The sequence below is a fragment of the Manihot esculenta genome, chromosome 3 (genome assembly GCF_001659605.2).
Source record: "Manihot esculenta cultivar AM560-2 chromosome 3, M.esculenta_v8, whole genome shotgun sequence".
Classification (NCBI taxonomy): domain Eukaryota; kingdom Viridiplantae; phylum Streptophyta; class Magnoliopsida; order Malpighiales; family Euphorbiaceae; genus Manihot; species Manihot esculenta.
The window spans coordinates 21,494,570-21,519,728 of NC_035163.2; positions in this window are offsets into that span (position 1 = coordinate 21,494,570).

Here is a 25,159-nt window from a genome sequence, read left to right on the forward strand (position 1 = left end):
GAATATTTCATTCATTCTTCTAATCAAGAAATTGCTACAGACTTCAACATATCCTCTTTGTTGTTCCTTTTCTCTTCAAATCATTCTGCTGCTGTACCCCTTTAAACCCCACCTTGTCGAATATGCTTCAGCTTCTCACACAGTTCTCTTAATACTTATCTGATTAATACAGTAATTAGTGGAAAAATGCAAATACTTTGTGTTGTGCAACTCAATTAACTGTTGTATCACTGCATGCTTTCATACTTTTCTGAAAGTATTAGTTTAAATCCATTAATTCACATATCAAGAAAAATAAAACAATCAAAAGAAAAAGGCACAATCTCACGTGAAATTCATTATTCTTCACAAATACATTGTAGTGTTCAAATCAAACTCACATAATATTAAATATAATTATTTGCAAATTCACACAACCCCATATGCTTGCATATGAGAGATCTAAAACTCCTTAAATCTAAATTGAAAAAAAAAAAAAACAAAAGAAACTAGATGTGTGCATGTATAAGTAGGGATGAGCAGTATTCGGTTCAAACCGAAAAAATCGATCGAACTGAATTAATTTTAAAATTTAATTTGATTTTTTATTTAATTCGGTTCGATTTAATTTTTAATTTTAAAAATTTCGGTTATTTCAATTCGATTCGATTTTAATTAAAAAAAATTGAAAAAATCAAATCGAATCGATTAGTGATAATAATATGTTATTTTTAATAATATAGAGAAATTAAATTATATTAAGATTAAAATATTTTAATTAAATTTTAAAATAATAAAAATAAAGTGTAAAAAATAAAAAAATTATTAAAAATCGAAATCGATCAAACCGAATCGAATCGAACTGAATCAGATCGATTCGGTTCAGTTCGATTTCTAACTAAAATCGATTCGGTTTAACTTTTAAAAATACTAAAATTTTAATTTTCGATTTATTTAAAATCGAACCGACCGAATGCTCACTCCGTGAGAGCAAAAGTTCTGCTACTAAATCATCCTGAAAACAATAATTACTGGAATCTAGATTCAACAAAAAATCCAAGCCAACATCACGTAATAATTAGTCATGAAAATCACATATTATTCACTCCCCACCAATCTCACCAATTTTAGATTGGCATTCAATATTTGATTATACACTCCAAAACAAATTTTCTAGGTCTATTGGATGTTTGGATCATTCAAATTCTTCCAAGGTTGCACGCTGCATCGTCCATAATCGCGATATATTTTTGTATATGGAGCATCAAAGTCGTTATATTCATCCTCCTTGCCTTGGAACCCATGGCTGAATGATTGTCCACATGCTGCAGTCCGAAATAGAGTTCTGAGCACTCAGAGTATGAAGTTAGGTTATGAATGATAAGGAATCCCAAGCGAGCTGGGAGGGTACTGGCCTTCTTGTTCGTGAATTAAAATCACATAGAGTAAGATAGATCCTATGTGTACTTGTAATTTATGGGATGAGAGAGAGAAATTAAGGGTGAAAGGGTACTATTGGAATTAAAATATATTCTCTCTCATTTTGCCTAAACAATCAATTGACTAATAGATTTGATTAACAGAAAAACCTCCAATTTGAATAGATCTAAAACTTAAAAATTTAAGTATTCGATTTTAAAAATAAAATGACTAATTTGTTAATATGTTAAAATATAGGGACTAAAATGTAATTTATTATTTATAAAAAGGAAAAACTATTTTTTTTTTTGTCTTATTGAGGCTCGTCACCTAAATGAGTCGAGTTTGAACTCAATAGTATTCAGCTCGTTAAGTCTCACGAGCTGACTCGTTTTTAGGCTAATTGATCAAACATAATTTAACCACATTTTTATTATCTTTATTATTGCTTAATTACACATTTTTCAACTTAATTTATGGTTTTTTGTCATATTTTTACAGAAAATGAAGAAAATGGAAAGTTGAAGAAAAAATGCAGAAAAAGCTGAAAAAGTGATGGGTCAAAGTGATTTGGCCAAATCACTGCCCAAATCAAGCTGAAGCAGAAAATTGGGACTAACTCACAGAAAGCGATTGGGGCAAGTGATTTGGGCAAATCACTGCCCAAATCAAAATGACACAGAGGCAGACAACAGAACGGGAAAAAGGCAGAATTCAAAATTCAAAAGCATTGAAGTCCTATTCTACTTCAAACACTTCAAGATCAATCCTAGGACATCTCCAAGAGTCACTCTAAGAAAGACTTTTCAAGAAGAAGAATTTATCTATAATTAAATACAAAAGCAAAGAAGGAGTAAAAGACCACAAAAAGACCAATTCAAATTAGGATTCCAAGTCCTAATTGAATTAGGACTCTTCACCCATAAAAGGAGGCAGCCTCAAACCAGTAAAGCATCATCTCTCCACCTTCGGAATCACTGCAGAAATTCGGCAGCCACTCTCCATCTTCCTTTCTTCTTTTCTTTTGTGATTTTGTCCACCATGAGTAGCTAAACAATTCCTTTTCTAATTGAAGTTGGGAAATTTCATATTTGTGATGAATTGGGAGATTTAAAACCCCATTATTAAACTCTTGTTTACTTTCAATTTTTATGCAACTTGATCTTTCTATAATTATTGCTTTGCTTTTAGAATCAATTAAGGCCTGTTGCTTTTAATTACTTGAGTAATATATTGTTTGAATGATTTAGATCCGTAATTGCTTAGGTTGTTTAAACTCAAATATAAACGGTTGCATAATCTAAACTTGACTACGCGGTTGACAAGATTAAAATTGGGTTTCTCTAAGTCTTAAAGCAGTTAACAGTTGAAAAGTAAAAATCCCCAAAAACGTTCCTTGGCAACTTGTTAACTAGTGTTTGATTAGCGAACGTTTCCTAATCATACTAAAACTAAGGAGAAATTTGGATTGTGAGAAGCGTCTTCCACATCCTAAACTAATGTATTGAAGTAAATAGGGGTATCAAAAAGATCAATATCAATTCTAAACAAACTGAAATAGATCCATGCTTCAACTAGAATCCTTCCCCCATTGGAATTCTCATCTTTCTAAATTATTACTTTCTCTTGCTATTTAGCTTTAATTCATCAAATCAAAACCCCCATCATTTTACTTTATTTACCTCAGTCATTATTAGGAAAATCCGTAGTGTCAATTCCCTGTGATTCGACCCTATTACCACTATCTACAAATTATTTTGTTGGTTCATAATAAGTTTATTTTTTACGGCTTTGACAACCGCTATAAAAAATTGGCGCTGTTGCCGGGGAGTTGATTTAAACTAACGTATTTTTTCTTTATGACCAGGTCTGGCCGTAAAGACACTCTTCTTTACGATCCGGAGATTGAATGCACCGCCAAGAGCTTGAGAAAGCAAGCAAACTTGAGGAATCAAGCCTCAAAAGCATCTTCATCAATAACAACAACGAATCTGGAATCTACCATATGATCTGCCACTGCACCATCAAACAGAACTGCTACTGCCCCTGCTGCAGCATTTATTGCACCAGCAGATTTGCCTATTGCCGCACCTGCTACTGCTGCGTTTGAACCAGAAACAGAACTTCAAGTTGCTACAAAAAATCCAACAATGGCAAAACCACCTGCTGCATATGAAGAAGTTGAAGCTGAAGCTGAAAATGTGCCCATCCGCGCACCACAGCCACGGGAGAGAACACTCCGAGAGCTAGCTGAACCAGCAGGAGACCAAGCACCCTTATGCATTACATATCCCCCATTAACAGCACCATTTGAACTGAAGACAGGCCTGATCCATCTCTTTCCCAAGTTTAGAGGACTAGAAAATGAGGATCCCCACAAGCACTTGAAGGAATTCCACATTGTATGCTCAACCATGAGGCCCCAAGGTATTTCAGAAGAGCATGTTAAACTTCGAGCCTTCCTTTCTCTCTTGATGACTATGCCAAAGATTGGCTATTCTACATGCCACCCGGATCCATCACATCATGGGCTGGTATGGTAAGAGCATTCTTGAGCAAATTCTTTCCAACATCAAAAGCCATTGGTATCCGTCGAGAGATAAGTGGTACAAGGCACTCTGAAGGCTTGTATGAGTACTGGGAGAGGTTCAAAAGGTTATGCACAAGCTGTCCCCAGCATGATATTTCTGACAAATCCCTCATCAAATATTTCTATGGAGGTTTACTACCAGCGGAAAGGAAGTTTATCGACGCCGCTTGTGGAGGGTCAATTCAAGACAAATCACCTCGAAAGATGAGGAATTTAATTTCCACCATGGTAGCAGCTTCACAACAATTTGGAGACCAAGAACTGCCACCAAGAAGGGTGAATGAGGTGAGTACATCCACTTTGGCATCCCAAATTTCTGATCTCACCAATGCTGTCCGTAGCCTTGTTGTGGGTCAAGCCCAACAAGTCCAGCAAATTCAGTAGCCAAAGCCATGTGGGATATGTGCAAACGTAAACCACCCAACTGATCTATGTTCTTCCCTTCAAGAAGAGGACCAGCAAGTCAATGCAGTTGGAGGTTTCAATGGGCAAAGAAGGTATGATCCCTATTCTAACACCTATAATCCAGGTTGGAGGGACCATCTAAGCCAATCAATATCCAAGCTACCAGCAAAGAAATCAAGCCCAAGCTGTACCTCAAAAATCCAATGCACCCCTTGAAGAGATTGTGAAGTCCTTAGCAAACACTATGCAAAATCTTGAGCAACAAATGGGACAAATGGCTTCATCCTTGAGTAAACTTGAAACACAAGGGAAGCTACCCTCCAAACTGAGATAAATCCAAGGCAGAATGCTAGTGCCATCACATTGAGGAGTGGAAAAGAGCTACAAGACAGCAGGCCTGAGAAAATGCAAAAACAGGTCACTGATGTAATACCCGGCTAGATTCCGGCATCGGAATCCCTACCTTCTGGCGGAATTTCCGTTGGAATCTGGAATTCTGAAGATGCCAGAGGCTTCTAGAGGGGTAAAATGTGTTTTCTAAAATGTTTTTACCGATTTCATGGTTTTAAATGGAAAAGAATCGAGTTTTTAAAAGAAAAGACCAAGGAGGCATTTGCCAGGTTCGGCCGCCGAAAGTGAAGTTCGGCCGCCGAACATGGGAAGGTTTCGGGAGCGCTTTTGGCCTCCGAAAGCTTTATTTGAACGAACCAAGGTTCGGCTGCCGAATCTCAAGTTCGGCCGCCGAACATGCATGAGTTTAGAGGGCATGTTAGGCTGCCGAAGGTCATTGACCAGGCCACCTATAAAGAGCCCTCAGATCGAAAATGGGCGAGTTTTCTCCCTATTCTCGAGCTCAGGTGAGTTTATGCTCTCCTTTGGTCGTTTTCATGCTTTCTCTACCCATCCCTCAAGTTTTCATGAGTTCTACCCTTGTTTTGAAGTTTTGAAGCTTAAATAGGAGTTTTGGGAGCTTGGAGGCTTTTGGAGCTTGGATCCTCTACACCTCCGAGTTAGGGATCGCACCACCCCTCGATCTTCAAGAGGTATCCCACATTGGAAAGAGGTTGGTTTAGAGGTTATAGAAGGGCAAGCACAATAGGCAGAATCATGTCCACTAGGATAGGATGTCGAGTCCTGTCTTCTATGAATGATGATGTGAAATGCCATGATATTATGCATGTGCATTAATGATATGCTATGTATGCTATGTATGTTGCAGGTTCATGTGTTTCCACCTGAACCGTATGATGCTAATGATTGTTTGTATGTTTGTGTGTTGTTCTTCAGAGGAGCCAGAATGCGAGACACTCGTCGATCTGTGGAATCGACTGGAGTTCAATCTGAGAGGGAAGGTATGGACACCTTTCCCTCTGCTCTGCCAAGAGCTCAGTCATGGGGAGTCAGCAGATGGGGAACATCAAGGGACCCTGGAAGGTCTTTTGATGCAAGCAGAGAAGGAATGGCTCCAAGAAGGATGTCAGCTAGTGTGAGGGAAGTAGAGTTGGATGTTCAGAGAAGGGATGTCAGGTTGGGAATCAGAGTGTCAGAAGAAGGTATGGGAGATTCTCAGGAGGATGCTCAGACTCAGGATTCCAGAATCTCAGGTTCAGGAGGAATTGATCCCTCCACTCTGAGTACAGCTGCCACAAGAGATAAAAGGTGGGGAAACACCACTAAGAAGTGGGGCAGAGGCCTCAGAAGGTCGAAGAAGAAGTTCTGGAAGAATTTGAAGGCTAGTTTGGGTTTTGGTGGCTCAAGCTCTGGCTCAGGCAGTTCAAGATGTTCGAGGTGTGGAAGGCCACACAAAGGAGTCTATCGGGTGGGGACTACAGCGTGTTTTAGGTGCGGACAGGAGGGGCACATAGCACGTGAGTGTCCCACTACGCCCTGGTTGGCTCATCCCTAGCAAGCAGTTTCAAGTAGAGCGGCCCAGCCAGCAGCTTCAGCCATGGTTCAGGTTAGTGGTCGAGGCAGAGGAAGAGGGTCAGCCTTTTCTTCTAAAGGTTCCCGTGGAGAAGGTCCGTCAGCTCCAGCTCAGATCTTCACCCAAGTTCAGCAAGAGGCAGACACATCGAACATGGTGGTGTCAGGTACACTCACTTTTGAATGTTCTAATGTGTATGTTTTTGTGAACTCTAGTGTTTCTCTTTCTTTAGTTGCTCTAGGAGCCGTCGAGAGGTTGAGTTGATAGCTTCTGGGCTAGAGTGTTCTCTTTGGGTCAGTGGACCCGAGTGTGATCCATCTGTGGCAGAGTCAGTCTGCCGGTTCAGTTCTGTGTCAGTTGAGAGTAGATGCCTTCCACCCGACTTTGAGGTCCTAGACTTGACTGTCTGGACGTCAGTTTAGGGTTGGACTAGGTTTTTCTGCTCGTGGTGCTATCCTGGTCTATAGAGACAAGGTAGTCAAGTTTAGAGGACAGGATGGGTCAGAGGTAGTTTCCTGAGGGGACACAGTAGGGATGCCTAGAGGTTCGATGTCAGCTTGTCAGGTTCGTAGGGTGCGTAGGAGGGGTTATCAGAGGGTTCTAGCTCTTGTTGAGAGTTTAGCAGTCAGGTCAGGGAACCAGCCTCAGCGCCAGTTGTAGAGAGAGAGTCTTAGATGTTTTCCCAGGCGAGCTGTCAGGTTTACCATCTAGCAAAGAGATAGAGTTTGGAGTAGGAGTGGTGTCTGGATCCAGAACCATTTCTTTCCTTCCCTACAGGATGGCACCTGCAGAGTAGAGAGAGGTAGTAGTCAGAGTAGTAGAGAGGCTTGGTAGACAAGGGTTTTATCCGACCTAGTACCTCACCCTGGATTGTCCCAGTGTGGTTGTGGGAAAAGAAGGATGGATCCTTGAGACTTTGTAATAACGGTAAGCAGTTGACCAAGGTCACTACCAAGGGCAGGTATTCCCATGTAGGATGGATGATCTATTGGGACAGCTAGTAGGAGCTGTTTGTTTTCCAAGATAGATCTGACATTCGGGTACTACCTGTGAGCGTTAGAGTTAGTTTTGGGTTAGTAGTGAGAAGAAGCCAGTTGGTAAAGAAGAAGAGAGAAGAGAAAGGATCAGAGTGCGCAACGGAAGCTTGTTGAGTTCAGGAGGAGGTTAGGTATTGCTAAAGTGTTTCTTTTGGAAAAAGGTGTGCCTGGGAAACCCGGGAGTTCTTACTCCAGCAGTACCTGTGTCTCTCTTTTAGGAGAGAGGTTTTTAGGTTTTGCTTGCTTGTTTGCTTGCTTGTTTTATGTATGTTTGATGCTATGATTTCAGAATGCCTGCTTGTTTGTGGAACATTCGGGGACGAATGTTCTTAAAGGAAGGAAGAATGTAATACCCGGCTAGATTTCGGCATCGGAATCCCTACCTTCCGGCGGAATCTCCTTTGGAATCTGGAATTCTGAAGATGCCAGAGGCTTCTAGAGGGGTAAAATGTGTTTTCTAAAATGTTTTTACTGATTTCATGGTTTTAAATGGAAAAGAATCGAGTTTTTAAAAGAAAAGACCAAGGAGGCATTTGCCAGGTTCGGCCGCCGAAAGTGAAGTTCGGCCGTCGAACATGGGAAGGTTTCGGGAGCACTTTTGGCCTCCGAAAGCTTTGTTTGAACGAACCAAGGTTCATCCGCCGAATCTCAAGTTCGGCCGCCGAACATGCATGAGTTTAGAGGGCACGTTAGGCTGCCGAAGGTCATTGACCAGGCCACCTATAAAGAGCCCTCAGATCAGAAATGGGCGAGTTTTCTCCCCATTCTCGAGCTCAGGTGAGTTTATGCTCTCCTTTGGTCGTTTTCATGTTTTCTCTACCCATCCCTCAAGTTTTCATGAGTTCTACCCTTGTTTTGAAGTTTTGAAGCTTAAATAGGAGTTTTGGGAGCTTGAAGGCTTTTGGAGCTTGGATCCTCCACACCTCCGAGTTAGGGATCGTACCACCCCTCGATCTTCAAGAGGTAAGTGTAGATCCTTGCTTTCCTTGTGTTTTAATGAAGTTTTAAGTAAGTTTAAAGATGTTTTGATGGTTGAGTATGGGTAGATATGCATGTTTAGGTTTTTGTGGATTTTATACCCACTGTATGCTATGTGAAGTTTATGTTAGTTTATGCTCCTTTATGCATGTGGGAGAGTGTATGCATGATTGGGAGAGAGCAAGTGAGGTTTTGAGTAGTTTTGATGGTTTTGGCTTATGTGGGTCATAAGCTATTTATGTATGTGTTATGATGTTCTTTGTTGGAGTTTAAGCTTGTTTAAGCTCCTTTGTGCATGGTTAAGGGTTTATGCATGTTTTTTTTTAGAGGTTGGGTGCTTGTTTGGGGTGTTTGGAAGGCTTGGGAGGCTTGTATGCATAAGAGGCTGAGTTCTGGATGAACTCAGGTTCGGCCGCCGAAGGTAGTTTCAGCCGCCGAACCTGCCTATGGATGCATGGTTTGGCCGCCTAACCTTGCCCCCGAAAGTTGTGTTTCGGATCTGAAGCAGACTTTCGGCCGCCGAAGATGACGTTCGGCCACCGAAAGTGCCTGACTTTCGGATCTGGAGAGAGGCTTCGGCCGCCGAACCTGCCGCCGAACCTGCATGGCTTTCGGCTCTGGAAGGGACCTTCGGCTGCCGAAAGTGCCCTGTCCAGCCCTTTCATGGTTGTTTTCTATGCATGTTTTGGTGATGTTTTAGGGGGTTTTTGGGTAGTTGTTTATGAGTTGTTTAGAGTGTGTTTGGCACCTCATTCGAGTCCACCTGTGTAGAATTGGACCCGAGGGACTGAGGAGGCCATCAGTGTTAGCAGTTGCAGAGTCAGTTCAGCGTCTGCCAGAGGTGAGTAGAACTAAACTTAATCTTTTATTTTACGAAATCAAAGGCCTAAAGCATGTTCATGCATCATGATTATATGTAATAGATTGATTGCACTAGTTCCACAAATATGACGCATTGCATTATTTATTGTTGATGTGGATGGACCAAGGCGACCCTAATGGCCCACGATCTGTCACGACAAGAGAAGTACTGTGGAGCTCCTTTGAGGGCCGGGCACCATGTAATGAAAGTCCTGTGAGCTCCTTTGAGGGCCAGGCACCATGTTATGTAATGAAAGTCCTATGTGAGCTCCTTTGGGGGCCGGGCATTGACAGAGGGAGTGTAATACCCGGCTAGACTCCGGTATCGGAATTCCTACCGTCCGGTGGAATTTGGGTGTCGGAAACCTCTAGAAGGGTAAAAGCATGTATTTTAATGTTTTAAGTATGATTTTAAATAAGTTTTTTTGCATGAAAATTCTTTAAGGAAAAACCCAGGTTCGGCCGCCGAAACTTACTTTCGGCCGCCGAACATGCATGGACTTTGGGAGGCACGTTAGGCCCCCGAAAGTCTAAGTGAGGGAAGTGCAGGTTCGGCCGCCGAACCTTATGTTCGGCCGCCGAACATTGCATGGATGCGGAGGCACATTCGGCCCCCGAACGTGGCCTGGCCAGCCACTATAAAAGGGTCCCCTTGGTCCGCACGGGCGAGCTTTTTCTCTCCCATTTTCGGCCAAGGTGAGTCTCCACCGTTCCTCCCTCGATCTTGAGTGTTTCCTCTAGATCTTTCATGGTTTTAACGAGTTTTCATCTTGCTTTGAAGTTTTAAGCTTTTGAATCGAGTTTTGAGCAAGTTTTGAGCTTGGAGGCCCAAGGAGCTAGATCTCTTCCAACTCCAAGTTAGATCGCCTCTACTCTCGATCTTCAAGAGGTAAGGGTCGATCTTGAACTCTTTTTATGCTTGACACAAGTTTTATGAAGATCTTTGGGGATTAAAGGCATGTTTAGTTCATGTGTAGGTTTATGGGTTTAAGTTGTGATTTTTGAGCAATGTAGCTTGTTTGTGTGTGAATGAAGTGTTGTAGATGGGGTATATACATGTTTGAGACCCCTAGGAACCTGTATGTGTGTTTTAGTTGAGAAATATGCATGATCTATGGTTTTGGGAGACAGGAGGTTCACTTGAACCAAGTTTCTGCCGTTTGGCAGAAACCAGGTTTGGCAGCCGAAGGGAGTTTCGGCCGCCGAACCCCTCTTGTGAAGGCAGCTTTCGGCTGCCGAAGGTGCCCCCGAAAAGAGACTTTCGTCTCTGTCTGGCACTTTCGGCCGCCGAAGGTGCCGCCGAACCTAGCTGAGTTTCGTCTCTGTCCAGGACTTTCGGCCGCCGAAGGTGCCGCCGAAGGTGCCCTGTTTAGCCATTTCATGCATATTTTCTGTGATGTTTTCATGATGTTTTAGGGGGTTTTTGGGGGATATATTAGAGTTGTGTTTATATATGTTTGGTCCCTCATTGGAGTCCACCTGTGTAGGTTCGGACCCGAGGAACCGAGGACCCCAGCAGTGAGTGAGCTGCTTCAGTGTCTGGTCAGAGCTAGCCAGAGGTGAGTGGAAACAAGCTTAATGTTTTAAAATCAAGCAATTAAATGTTTTGAGCATGTTTCATGCATCATGATGACATGTAATAGGCTGATTGCATTAGTTCACGAATATGTCGCATTGCATTTTATTTTGTGGTTGTGGGTGAATGCTGTATGATCCAATTAGTCCACGAGACTTTATGTATGTTATGACAGGAAGACCAGGACCCCATGCTACGGCCTGGCACGAGGCTTTATATATGATATGACAGGAAGACCAGGACCCCATGCTACGGCCTGGCACGAGGCTTTATATATGATATGACAGGAAGACCAGGACCCCATGCTACGGCCTGGCACGAGGCTTTATATATGATATGACAGGAAGACCAGGACCCCATGCTACGGCCTGGCACGAGACTTAATATGTGTTATGACAGGAAGACCAGGACCCCATGCTACGGCCTGGCACGAGACTATGTTGGGACTAATTGGTGACAGGTTCACCCTTGATGTGAATTGTTTGTGATATGATGCATTTCATGAAAGCATGAACTTTAATATAATGTTTTTAGTTTCTGCTCACTGGGCTTTTAGCTCACCCCTCTCCCCTAACCCCCAGGTTTGCAGGTACGGGAGTGATAGAGAAGAAAAGAAGGGAAAAGTCACATGTATGTAATAGCTAGAGTATGTGGACATGAAAAAATGATAAGAATGTAATGTAAAGTTTATGTGATTATGTTATTGAGGATAGATATGTGCTTGACCATAGTATATGTTAATCCCTTGGTATGTACATGATCTTGTGTTTTGATATTGATGTAAACCAACTCACCATATGATGTATAGCCCTTGAGGCTTTGATGAGATCCCACAGAGGGATTAATGTTTATGTATATGATGAATACAGTGCATGCACAGGTTGAGTTTGGTGTATGAAGGAAAAAAAAAAAAGTTTTTAATTCTTATGTATGTTTGTTGATCATGTATGGGATTAAACAGGTAAACAGGATGTATGTAGGCTTGCTACGGGTTCCGGCGGCCTTAAGCCGACCTGAATCCTAGCGCCGGTAGCGGTCCGGATTTCCGGGGCGTTACAGAGTGGTATCAGAGCCCTAGGTTCATATGGTCGGACCTAGAGTGTCGGGCTCATAGAAGTTATAGAAGGTCAAGCACAATAGGCAAAAATCATGTCCACTAGGATAGGATGTAGAGTCCTGTCTTGCTATGATTGTATGATATGCCATGATGATATGCTATGTGTGTAATGTAGCTGATAGGTTCATGTTTGCCGACATGAACCATTTAATGCTGATGTTTATGTGATGTTTACTGTTTCTCAGAAAACAGGATGAGAGGAACCCGTCGATCTGCACGATTGACTGGAATACCACCTCAGGACGAGGGCACTGATGCCCGTCCTTCAACATTGCCTAGGGCAATGTCAAGTAGGTCCAACAGGGACCGAGCAGTGAGAGACCCTAGAAGGTCTTTAGATCTGGGAAGAAGCAGATCAGTCAGAGGAACAGTGCAGGGAGGTATGTCAGAAGATATGGGGGATCAGATGGATGTTGATCAAAGGAGGGATGGCAGTTTGGGCGTCAGTATGTCAGAAGAGGGTATGGGGGAATCCCAAGGAGGCACTCAGGCCTCGGGATTTGTTCAGCCACCTCACTATCCGCCCTACACCCAAAATCCCGGGTATTCGATGGGAGGTACATCGGATTACCCTAGTTTTAACTCCTACCCCACACAGATGCCATACCCACCATACTACCCACCATATCCACAGTACCCAGTGTACCCACCTCCACCATACTATCCAAATCCAGCAAACCCCACTCCGGGGGATGCTGTACCTCCACCACCACCAGCACCTACATGCCCAGATACCCAGATACCTCAGCCTAGCTCATCTGGGGGAAGTAAGGCTAAAATGACAGATTACATGAAGTTGGGTGCTCCCCAGTTTGAGTCAGGTGATGACCCGTTTGTATATTTGGAGAAGGTCAAGATGATCACAGAGGAGATCGGAGCTGATGATAGTAGAGCCATTCAGATGGCTGGTTTCACCTTGAAATGCAAAAAGGCCCGTGAGTGGTTCAAAAACTATGTGAAGCCGAGGGTGGATAGCCTATCGTGGGAGGAGTTCGCTAATGAATTTGCAGGATGGGCTTTCCCTGATAGTTCAAGGGAATTGAAGATGATAGAATTCGAGCAGTTGAGGCAAACCGATGACATGAGTGTAGACGAGTATACTGACAGGTTTATGGAGTTGCTGCCTTTTGCTGGGCAAGACCTTAGCACAGACCAGAAGAAGTCGAGGAGGTATATCATGAAGCTCCATCCCAGGTATTCCTCCTTGGTACAGTCAGCAGATAGAGAGAGTTTTCACGCCATAGTAGACATGGCTAGGAGAATGGAGGCTAGTGCCATCGTTCAGGGGACAGTCAAACAGACAGTGGCACAAGCTTCTGGTTCTAAAACTCCGGGTGGGGGAAGGTTAGATCCCTCTACCTTGAGTGCAGCAGCTTCAGGCAGTAAGAGATGGGGTAAGCCCAAGGGTAAGAAGAATAAGTTCTGGAACAAGGTCAAGTCTAGTCTGGGATTTGGCAGTAGTTCTAGTTCTGGGGCAGATAATGCAGCTTGTGCGAAGTGTGGTAGGCCACACAGGGGTTTATGCCGGTATGGGACAACGACCTGCTACAGATGTGGGCAAGAGGGGCATATGTCATGGCAATGTCCTAAAGCAGTTCCTACGGCATAGACACAGCAGACAGCTTCAGGAAGTGTGGCACAGCCAGTAGCTCCAGCTGCTACACAGGCCAGTGGCAGTGGCAGAGGGAGAGGGTCAGCTTCTTCCTCAGCAGGATTCAGAGGTGAAGGTCCATCAGCTCCAGCCAGGATCTTCACCATGACGCAGCAGGAGGCTAACACATCCAACACCGTGGTGTCAGGTAATCTCATCATTGGGTGTTCTGATGTGTATGCATTAATGGACCCGGGTGCATCTCACTCTTTTATTGCACCGAGAGCCGTTCAGAGGTTAGGATTGATGGTCTCTGGGTTAGAGTGTCCCCTATGGGTCAGTGGACCCAAGTGTGACCCGTCAGTTGCAGAGTCAGTCTGCCAGTGTAGTCCAGTTTTTATAGAGGGAAGATGCTTGTCCGCCGACCTTGTGGTTCTAGATTTGACAGACTTTGACGTCATTCTAGGGATGGATTGGCTATCTACCCATGGTGCTACCTTGGACTGTAGAGACAAGGTAGTCAGATTCAGAGATCAGGATGGGTCAGAGGTCGTCTTCAGAGGAGACAAGAGGGGTACACCTAGAGGTCTGATATCAGCTCTTCAGGCTCGTAGGTTGCTTAGGAGGGGATGTCAGGGGTATCTAGCTCATGTGAGAGAGCTAGACAGTCAGGTTAGAGAGCCCGCCTCAGTGCCTGTGGTGAGTGAGTTCTTAGATGTTTTCCCAGACGAGCTTCCAGGACTACCACCTGCAAGGGAGATAGAGTTTGAAATAGAGCTGATGCCTGGAACTAGGCCTATCTCTATCCCTCCCTACAGGATGGCACCAGCTGAGATGAAAGAGTTGAAGGAACAGTTGCAAGAACTGGTGGACAAGGGTTTCATCCGACCGAGTACCTCACCTTGGGGTGCTCCAGTACTCTTTGTGAAGAAAAAGGATGGATCCCTCAGGCTTTGTATCGACTACAGGCAGTTGAACAAAGTCACCATCAAGAATAAGTACCCATTGCCAAGGATCGACGATCTATTCGACCAGCTAGCAGGAGCGGGTTGTTTCTCCAAAATAGATCTGAGATCCGGGTACCATCAGTTGAGAATCAGAGAGGAGGACGTGCCAAAGACGGCCTTCAGGACCAGATATGGGCACTATGAGTTCCTTGTAATGCCGTTTGGGTTAACCAACGCCCTTGCAGCATTCATGGACCTCATGAACAGAATATTCAGACCATACCTGGATCACTTCGTTATTGTCTTCATAGATGATATCCTAGTGTATTCCAGGAATGCAGAGGAGCATGCCCATCATCTGAGGATAGTTCTGCAGACCTTGAGGGAACATGGCTTGTACGCCAAGTTCTCCAAGTGTGAGTTCTGGTTGAGGAGCATCTCATTCTTGGGGCATATAGTGTCAGAGAATGGAATAGAGGTAGACCCCAAGAAAGTAGAGGCTGTGACTAACTGGCCCAGACCCACCACAGTGACAGAGATCAGAAGTTTCTTGGGTTTGGCTGGTTATTACAGGAGGTTCGTACAGGACTTCTCCAAAATTGCAGCTCCTTTAACCAGATTGACCAGAAAGAATCAGAGGTTCGATTGGACCGACTAGTGTGAGGAAAGCTTCGAAGAGCTCAAGAAGAGGTTGACTTCAGCACCAGTGTTAGCTCTGCCAACCAGCAATGAGGACTTCACAGTGTTCTGTGATGCATCCAGAGTAGGCTTGGGTTGTGTGTTGATGCAGAATGGTAGGGTGATCGCTTATGCTTCTAGACAGCTAAAGAGGCATGAGATGAATTACCCCACACACGATCTGGAGATGGCAGCGGTTATCTTTGCCCTCAAGATGTGGAGGCATTACCTCTATGGGGTAAAATGTGAGATCTTCACAGATCATAAGAGCCTGCAGCACATCTTGAGTCAGAGAGATTTGAACTTGAGGCAAAGGAGATGGGTGGAACTGCTCAGTGACTATGATTGTAAGATACAGTACCATCCGGGTAAGGCTAATGTAGTAGCTGATGCCTTAAGCCGGAAATCACTTGGCAGTCTATCCCACATCACGGCAGAGAGGAGACCGGTGGTGAAGGAATTTTATAAGCTCATTGAGGAGGGTCTACAGATGGAGTTGTCTGGTACAGGTGCTTTGATTGCACAGATGAAAGTAACCCCCGTGTTTCTGGAGCAGGTGGCTCAGAAACAGCACGAGGACCCAGAGTTAGTGAAGATTGCCAGGACTGTTCAGTCAGGCAAAGATAGTGAGTTCAGATTCGATGATAAGGGGATCCTCCGCTATGGGAACAGACTATGTGTACCAGATGACATCGGGCTTAAAGGAGACATTATGAGAGAGGCTCATAATGCAAGATACAGCATTCACCCTGGAGCCACCAAGATGTATCAAGATCTAAAGAAGGTTTATTGGTGGCCAGCTATGAAGAGGGAAGTGGCACAATTCGTGTCAGCCTGCGAAATATGTCAGAGGGTGAAGCTGGAACATCAGAAGCCGGCTGGAATGCTTAACCCGCTACCTATTCCAGAATGGAAATGGGAGAACATAGCTATGGACTTTGTAGTGGGGTTACCGGCAACATCCAACAGACTAGACTCCATATGGGTGATTGTGGACAGACTCACCAAATCTGCTCACTTCATTCCAGTTAGGAGCAACTACTCTGTGGATAAGTTAGCGCAGGTGTATGTTGAGGAGATTGTCAGACTACATGGGGTCCCGGTATCTATAGTGTCAGATAGAGGGCCCCAGTTTACCTCCAGGTTTTGGCGGAGTCTGCAGAGTGCTATGGGTACTAGGTTAGATTTCAGTACTGCCTTCCACCCCCAGACTGATGGACAGTCAGAGAGGACCATCCAGACCATAGAAGATATGCTCAGAATGTGTGTGCTAGATTTTGGCGGTTCTTGGAAGCAACATCTACCTCTGGTGGAGTTTGCCTACAATAACAGCTATCATGCTAGCATAAGGATGGCTCCATATGAAGCTTTGTATGGGAGGAAGTGCAGGTCACCCGTTTGCTGGGAAGAGGTTGGAGAGAGGTCCTTAGCAGGGCCTGAGCTTATTGAGATCACCAGCAGGGTGGTGCCCATTATCAGAGAAAGGATAAAGACTGCCACCAGCAGGCAGAAAAGTTATGCAGACATCCGCAGGAAACAGGTAGAGTTTCAGGAGGGGGATCTAGTATTGCTCAAGGTGTCTCCGATGAAAGGGGTGGTTCGATTTGGTAAGAAGGGTAAGCTAGCTCCGCGGTACATTGGACCCTTTGAAGTCCTGCAAAGGATTGGGAATGTATCGTACAAGCTGGACTTGCCTGCTTCTATGGAGAGAATCCATCCGGTTTTCCATGTTTCCATGTTGAGGAAGTTCGTGTCAGATCCGGGCAAGGTTCTTAGCGAGCCTGATGTGGAGATCCAAGAGGATCTCACTTATGTTGAACAGCCAGTACGGATTCTTGACACTCAGATCAGAAAGTTGAGGAACAAGGAAATCCCGATGGTGAAAGTCCTTTGGAACCACCACAATTTGGAAGAATGCACTTGGGAGACCCGGGAGTCCATGCTCCAGCAGTACCCCCACCTCTTCTAAGGTTAGTTGAGATGTGTTCCATGTGCTATATGTGTGTATGTTATGTTTGTTTCGCTATGCATGTACTAGTTGAGGAACATTCGGGGACGAATGTTCTTAAGGGGGGGAGAATGTAATACCCGGCTAGACTCCGGTATCGGAATTCCTACCGTCCGGTGGAATTTGGGTGTCGGAAACCTCTAGAAGGGTAAAAGCATGTATTTTAATGTTTTAAGTATGATTTTAAATAAGTTTTTTTGCATGAAAATTCTTTAAGGAAAAACCCAGGTTCGGCCGCCGAAACTTACTTTCGGCCGCCGAACATGCATGGACTTTGGGAGGCACGTTAGGCCCCCGAAAGTCTAAGTGAGGGAAGTGCAGGTTCGGCCGCCGAACCTTATGTTCGGCCGCCGAACATTGCATGGATGCGGAGGCACATTCGGCCCCCGAACGTGGCCTGGCCAGCCACTATAAAAGGGTCCCCTTGGTCCGCACGGGCGAGCTTTTTCTCTCCCATTTTCGGCCAAGGTGAGTCTCCACCGTTCCTCCCTCGATCTTGAGTGTTTCCTCTAGATCTTTCATGGTTTTAACGAGTTTTCATCTTGCTTTGAAGTTTTAAGCTTTTGAATCGAGTTTTGAGCAAGTTTTGAGCTTGGAGGCCCAAGGAGCTAGATCTCTTCCAACTCCAAGTTAGATCGCCTCTACTCTCGATCTTCAAGAGGTAAGGGTCGATCTTGAACTCTTTTTATGCTTGACACAAGTTTTATGAAGATCTTTGGGGATTAAAGGCATGTTTAGTTCATGTGTAGGTTTATGGGTTTAAGTTGTGATTTTTGAGCAATGTAGCTTGTTTGTGTGTGAATGAAGTGTTGTAGATGGGGTATATACATGTTTGAGACCCCTAGGAACCTGTATGTGTGTTTTAGTTGAGAAATATGCATGATCTATGGTTTTGGGAGACAGGAGGTTCACTTGAACCAAGTTTCTGCCGTTTGGCAGAAACCAGGTTCGGCAGCCGAAGGGAGTTTCGGCCGCCGAACCCCTCTTGTGAAGGCAGCTTTCGGCTGCCGAAGGTGCCCCCGAAAAGAGACTTTCGTCTCTGTCTGGCACTTTCGGCCGCCGAAGGTGCCGCCGAACCTAGCTGAGTTTCGTCTCTGTCCAGGACTTTCGGCCGCCGAAGGTGCCGCCGAAGGTGCCCTGTTTAGCCATTTCATGCATATTTTCTGTGATGTTTTCATGATGTTTTAGGGGGTTTTTGGGGGATATATTAGAGTTGTGTTTATATATGTTTGGTCCCTCATTGGAGTCCACCTGTGTAGGTTCGGACCCGAGGAACCGAGGACCCCAGCAGTGAGTGAGCTGCTTCAGTGTCTGGTCAGAGCTAGCCAGAGGTGAGTGGAAACAAGCTTAATGTTTTAAAATCAAGCAATTAAATGTTTTGAGCATGTTTCATGCATCATGATGACATGTAATAGGCTGATTGCATTAGTTCACGAATATGTCGCATTGCATTTTATTTTGTGGTTGTGGGTGAATGCTGTATGATCCAATTAGTCCACGAGACTTTATGTATGTTATGACAGGAAGACCAGGACCCCATGCTACGGCCTGGCACGAGGCTTTATATATGATATGACAGGAAGACCAGGACCCCATGCTACGGCCTGGCACGAGGCTTTATATATGATATGACAGGAAGACCAGGACCCCATGCTACGGCCTGGCACGAGGCTTTATATATGATATGACAGGAAGACCAGGACCCCATGCTACGGCCTGGCACGAGACTTAATATGTGTTATGACAGGAAGACCAGGACCCCATGCTACGGCCTGGCACGAGACTATGTTGGGACTAATTGGTGACAGGTTCACCCTTGATGTGAATTGTTTGTGATATGATGCATTTCATGAAAGCATGAACTTTAATATAATGTTTTTAGTTTCTGCTCACTGGGCTTTTAGCTCACCCCTCTCCCCTAACCCCCAGGTTTGCAGGTACGGGAGTGATAGAGAAGAAAAGAAGGGAAAAGTCACATGTATGTAATAGCTAGAGTATGTGGACATGAAAAAATGATAAGAATGTAATGTAAAGTTTATGTGATTATGTTATTGAGGATAGATATGTGCTTGACCATAGTATATGTTAATCCCTTGGTATGTACATGATCTTGTGTTTTGATATTGATGTAAACCAACTCACCATATGATGTATAGCCCTTGAGGCTTTGATGAGATCCCACAGAGGGATTAATGTTTATGTATATGATGAATACAGTGCATGCACAGGTTGAGTTTGGTGTATGAAGGAAAAAAAAAAAAAAAGTTTTTAATTCTTATGTATGTTTGTTGATCATGTATGGGATTAAACAGGTAAACAGGATGTATGTAGGCTTGCTACGGGTTCCGGCGGCCTTAAGCCGACCTGAATCCTAGCGCCGGTAGCGGTCCGGATTTCCGGGGCGTTACAGGGAGCTTTGGAGGTCATGTCCAATCCGTGATGTGAATTGTTTGTGCTGTGACGCATTTCATAAAAGCATGTAATTAATGAACTGTTTCTATTGTTTCTACTCACTGGACTTTTCAGCTCACCCCTCTCCCCTAACCCCAGTGTTGCAGGTCTGAGGAAGATTGGAAAGTCTCAAGAGTTAAGGTTTTGCTTGTAATAGACTAGTGTTTTTGTGTGGACATGTAATGTAAATTAATATAATAGATTGTAAGATAATGAAATGTAATGTAATTCAAGTGTAGTAGAGTTGTATTATGGATTAGTACTGTGCTTGGCCCTAAGACTTGGTTAGTCCCTTTTTAGTACATGAGGTATGTATTAGTTTAATGTTGAGTTGTGTTGGAACTAAACTTGTGGCATGTGTTGTTTACCATGCTAGAGTGTGATGAGAACTCTAGTGGAGGTTTTATGTTTATGGTTTGATGCATGCACAGGTTAGGTTCTAGTTCTTTGGATGTGATCCCAGCTTGATGTATGTTATGTTGACCCAGCTAGAGTTTTGATGAGGGCTCTAGTAGGGGGTTCTTTATATTTTCAGTTATGTTGCATACAGGTCAAGCTCGGTATATACATCAGATGTTTCAGTTTTTATGTTAAAGTTTTGATCATGTATGAGATTTGACCAGGTGATAGGAGATATGTTTGGCTCGCTACGGGTCCCGGCGGCCTTAAGTCGATCTGGATCCTAGCGCCGGTAGCGGTTCGGGCCGTTACAGAGGGGTATCGATTTTCGGGTCATTACAACTGAGGAGAATCTGCCAGAAAGTGATCAGGGCAATCGATCTGCCCAAATCACAGACCCAATCGATAGGCAGACTGAACTGCCCAGCAGAGGCGATCTGCCCAAATCACCAGAGAAGGCAGAAGTTGATTTGCCCAAATCAACAATCCAGGCAGAATCCAGCTCCAAGCAGACCAAGGCAGACCAGCAACCAGTGGAGAAATTTAAGGTACCTCCCCCCTTCTCAAAGAGGTTTGCGAGGTCCCAAAAAGAAAAAGAAGAGAAAGAAATATTTGAGACACTTCGCAAGGTAGAAATCAACATTCCTCTACTTGATGTTGTCAAGCAAATTCCAAGGTATGCCAAATTTCTTAAAGAACTATGCACCAACCAAAGGAAACTTGCTGAACGTGAAAAGGTAAGTGTGGGGAGTGTGTCTCAGCTGTCATTCAAAGAAAACTTCCAACCAAATGCAAGGATAGAGGAATGTTCGCAGTTTCATGCAAAATAGGCAATGTGGGGATAAAAAAGGCCATGTGTGACCTTGGAGCTTCAATTAATGTTATGCCCCTTTCCATTTTTAACTTGTTGAATGCAGGTACACTCAAGGCACCAGCATTGTGATTCAATTGGCTGACCGATCCGTTGTCTACCCCAAGGGAGTGCTAGAAGATGTGTTGGTGCAAGTGGACCAACTAGTTGTCCCAGCAGATTTTTATGTAATTGACATGGAGGAAGACAAAAGCAACACAACCTCTAACATCCTACTTGGAAGACCATTCTTGAGCACAGCTAGAACCAAAATTGATGTGTATGATGGCACATTAACTATGGAGTTTGAAGGGGAAGTTATCAAATTTAATGTTTATGATGCCATGAAATTTTCCAATGATATTTCTCCTGTTTATGGCCTTGATGTTATTGATAATTTAAGTCAAGAAATTTTTAATTTTGATCTAGATAATTCACTTAGTGCTGATTTATGCTGGCAAGAAGGTGTGGACAGAAGCAGCACCAAGATAGAAACAGACCAGACAGCATGTTGTTCCCTACTGGTTGCGGATGATCTGCCCAAATCGCCAGAACAGGCATATACTGACTTGCCCAAATCACTGGAGCAAACAGACATGACAAAGGGTGATTTGGCCAAATCGCCAGAACAAGATGCAGACAATCTGCCCAAATCAGTGAGTAGACAGCAAGCACCAGATCAGTCAGCAACTGCACCAGATCTGAAACCCTTACCAGAGCACCTCAAATATACCTACTTGGGGGTTGAAAATAAACTTCCAGTCATAGTATCCAATCAACTCAGCCAGCAAGAAGAGGACAAACTCCTGGAAGTATTAAGGAAACACAAGAAAGCAATTGGGTGGACCTTGGAGGACATCAAAGGCATCTCACCCTCAACATGCATGCATCAGATACTTATAGAGGATGAGTGCAAACCTGTCCGTGAGGCCCAAAGAAGGCTGAATCCATCAATGATGGAGATTGCGAAGAAAGAAATAGTAAATCTCTTAGATACTGGAGTCATCTACCCCATCTCTGACAGCAAGTGGGTAAGCCCCATCCATGTGGCACCAAAGAAGACTGGGATTACTATTGTCCCCAATTCTGAAGGAGAGCTAGTACCCACTCGTGTGTAGAATGGGTGGAGGGTATGCATGGATTACAGGAAGCTCAACACAGCCACAAGGAAGGACTACTTCCCCTTGCTCTTCATGGACCAAATGCTTGAAAGACTTGCTGGAAAAAGCCATTACTGCTGCTTAGATGGATATTCGGGATTTTATCAAATCCTTGTTGCACCTGAGGATCAAGAAAAGACCACTTTCACATGTCCATTTGGCACCTTCGCATTTAGGAGGATGCCCTTCGGTCTTTGCAATGCACCAGCCACTTTCTAAAGGTGCATGATGACTATTTTTTCTAACTATGTGGAGAAAATTATTGAAGTCTTCATGGATGATTTCACGGTGTACTGCAACTCTTTCCAAGAATGCCTAGCCAACTTAGAGAAGATACTTCAAAGATGCTTGGAGAAAAATATGGTTTTGAACTACGAGAAGTGTCACTTCATGGTCAGCCATGGCCTAATCCTAGGCCACATTGTTTCAGCAAAAGGGATAGAGGTTGATAAAGCAAAAATAGACACTATCAAGAGCCTGCCCTATCCAACCAGCATTCGGAAAATTCGCTCTTTCTTAGGCCATGATGGCTTTTACAGGAGGTTCATCAAAGATTTTTCCAAGATAACTCAGCCTTTGTGCAGGTTACTTCAGCAGGACGTGCCATTCGACTTTGATGAAAGCTGCAAAACAACCTTTGATTTGGTCAAATCACTACTGATCATTGCCCCAATCATCCAGCCACCTGACTGGACCCTCCCATTTGAGATCATGTGCGACGCCAGTAACTTTACTGTAGGTGCAGTGTTGGGACAGCATAAAGGTAACTCTCCTCATTCACTATGCCTCACGCACCCTAGATGTAGAACAATGTAATTATTCCACCACAGAAAAAGAGTTGCTGGCTATAGTGTTTGCATTGGAGAAATTTCGGTCCTATCTACTTGGAAAAAAGGTGATTATATATTTAGATCATGCTGCACTAAGGTATTTGGTCAAGAAAAAAGAAGCAAAACCAAGGCTGGTACGTTGGATACTGCTGTTACAGGAATTTGATGTGGAAATCTGTGACAAGAAGGTGAAGGAAAACCTTATAGCTGATCACCTCAGCAGAATACTTTCAGAAATGGAGACCTGCCCCATCAATGAAGATTTTCCTGATGAACAACTATTTGTTGTCCAAGAAGAAGAACCATGGTATGCTGACATAGTAAATTACTGTAACGACCCAGGAACCGAACCGCTACCGGTGCTAGGATCCAGATCGACTTAAGGTCGCCGGGACCCGTAGCAAGCCTACTACACATCCTCTGTACCTGATAAAATCTCATACATGATCAACATTTCATAAAAACTTTGAACTTTATCATACACCAAGCTTGACCTGTGCATGCACTATAACTGTAAACATAAAACCCCACACTAGAGCCCTCATCAAATGCTCCAGTGGGGTAACATAACATATGTCAAGCCTGGTTCAACATAACTCATCATTAACACATTTCATAAGATCATGTACAAAAAGGGATTAACCACAACTGTTAGGGCCAAGCACAATACTAAACCATGAAACATATCTCTACATTACATTATATTATACCATTTTACATTACATGTCCACTACTAATCTATTACACTTAACTCAACCTTCAACCTTGATGACTTCCCGGTCTATCCTGAACCTGCAAACCTGGGGGTTAGGGGAGAGGGGTGAGCTACAAAAGCCTAGTGAGCAGAACAGTAAAAACAATTCATTAAACATATGTCATCATGAAATGCATCACATCACAAACAAATCACATCAAGGATGGACTTGTCACCAATGGCCCTCTACATAATTCAACCGTGCCAGGGGCGTAGAATGGGCCTCGACCTGGACTTTCTCTTAACATCGTGCCAGGGGCATAGAATGGGCCTCGACCTGGACTTCCATACCATATCATATCATATCATATCATATCATATCATATCATATCATATCATATCATATCAAGGGCCAATGGGTCATCCAACATCCATCCACATCAACATCATATCATGCAATGCATCATATTCGTGAATTCTAATGCAAAACACCCTATTTCATACATGGCATTCATGATGCATGATCATGCTTAAAAGTTTATTTGCTTGCAATAAAAAGAGTTGTGTTCTACTCACCTCTGGCTGACTCTGAAACAGCTAGCACTGCTGGCCTCCTCGGTTCCTCGGGTCCGATCCTACACAGGTGGACTCAAATGAGGGACCAAAAAACTCTAACAAGACTCTAAACAACTCCCCAAAACCCCCTAAAACATCATCAAAACATGCATGGAAAACTAACAAAGGAAGGCTGGACAGGGGACTTTCGGCGGCAGGTTCGACAGCCGAAGGTCCCTCCAGGTCCGAAAGTCAGGCACTTTCGGGGGCAAGGTTCGGCGGCCGAAAGTCTTTCCAGAGCCGAAAGTCACCAACCTTCGGGGGCAGGTTCGGCGGCCGAAACTCCCATCCAGAGCCGAAAGTCCAACTTTCGGGGGCGAGTTTAGGCGGTCTAAAGCTGCCTCCACAGGCAGGTTCGGCGGCCGAAACTGGCTTCGACGGCCGAACCTGGGCTCTCCCAAAGGGCAGAACCCGATTTTGCCTTGCATATCCAGCCACCCACAACATCCCAACATGTATCCAACTATACTAAAACATGCATAAACACTTATTCAAGCATATAGGGGCATAAAACTAACCTATACCCCAACAAACATCACATTTAGCATTCATTTATCAATTAACTAACATAAACCCTAACATTTTACAACTAGCCTAAACATGCATCAAAACCCTTAACTCCTTCTTAAAACTTACTTAAAACATCAAAAAAGGTGTGGATCGACACTTACCTCTTGAAGATCGAGAGGAGATGCGATTCCAAACTCGGAGATATGGAGGAACGAGCTCCGGGGGTCTCCAAGCTTCAAAACTTTGATCTTTAGCTCAAAAATCTTCAAAACAAGATGAAAGCTTGTCAAAAACTTGAAAGATTTGAAGGAAAACATAAAATCGACCAAAGGAAGGCGAAATCTCACCTATGCCCGAAAATAGAGAGAGAAAAATCTCCCATTTTTGGACATTGGGCCTTTTATAGGTGGTTGGCCAGACCACCTTCGGGGGCCAAAGGTGCTTCCGCAAACCCCCCATGTTCTGCGGCCGAACCTGGGTTTTTCCCTCAATGGCTTTTCCTTTACAAATTCATTTGCTTTCTTCATTAAAACTATAAAA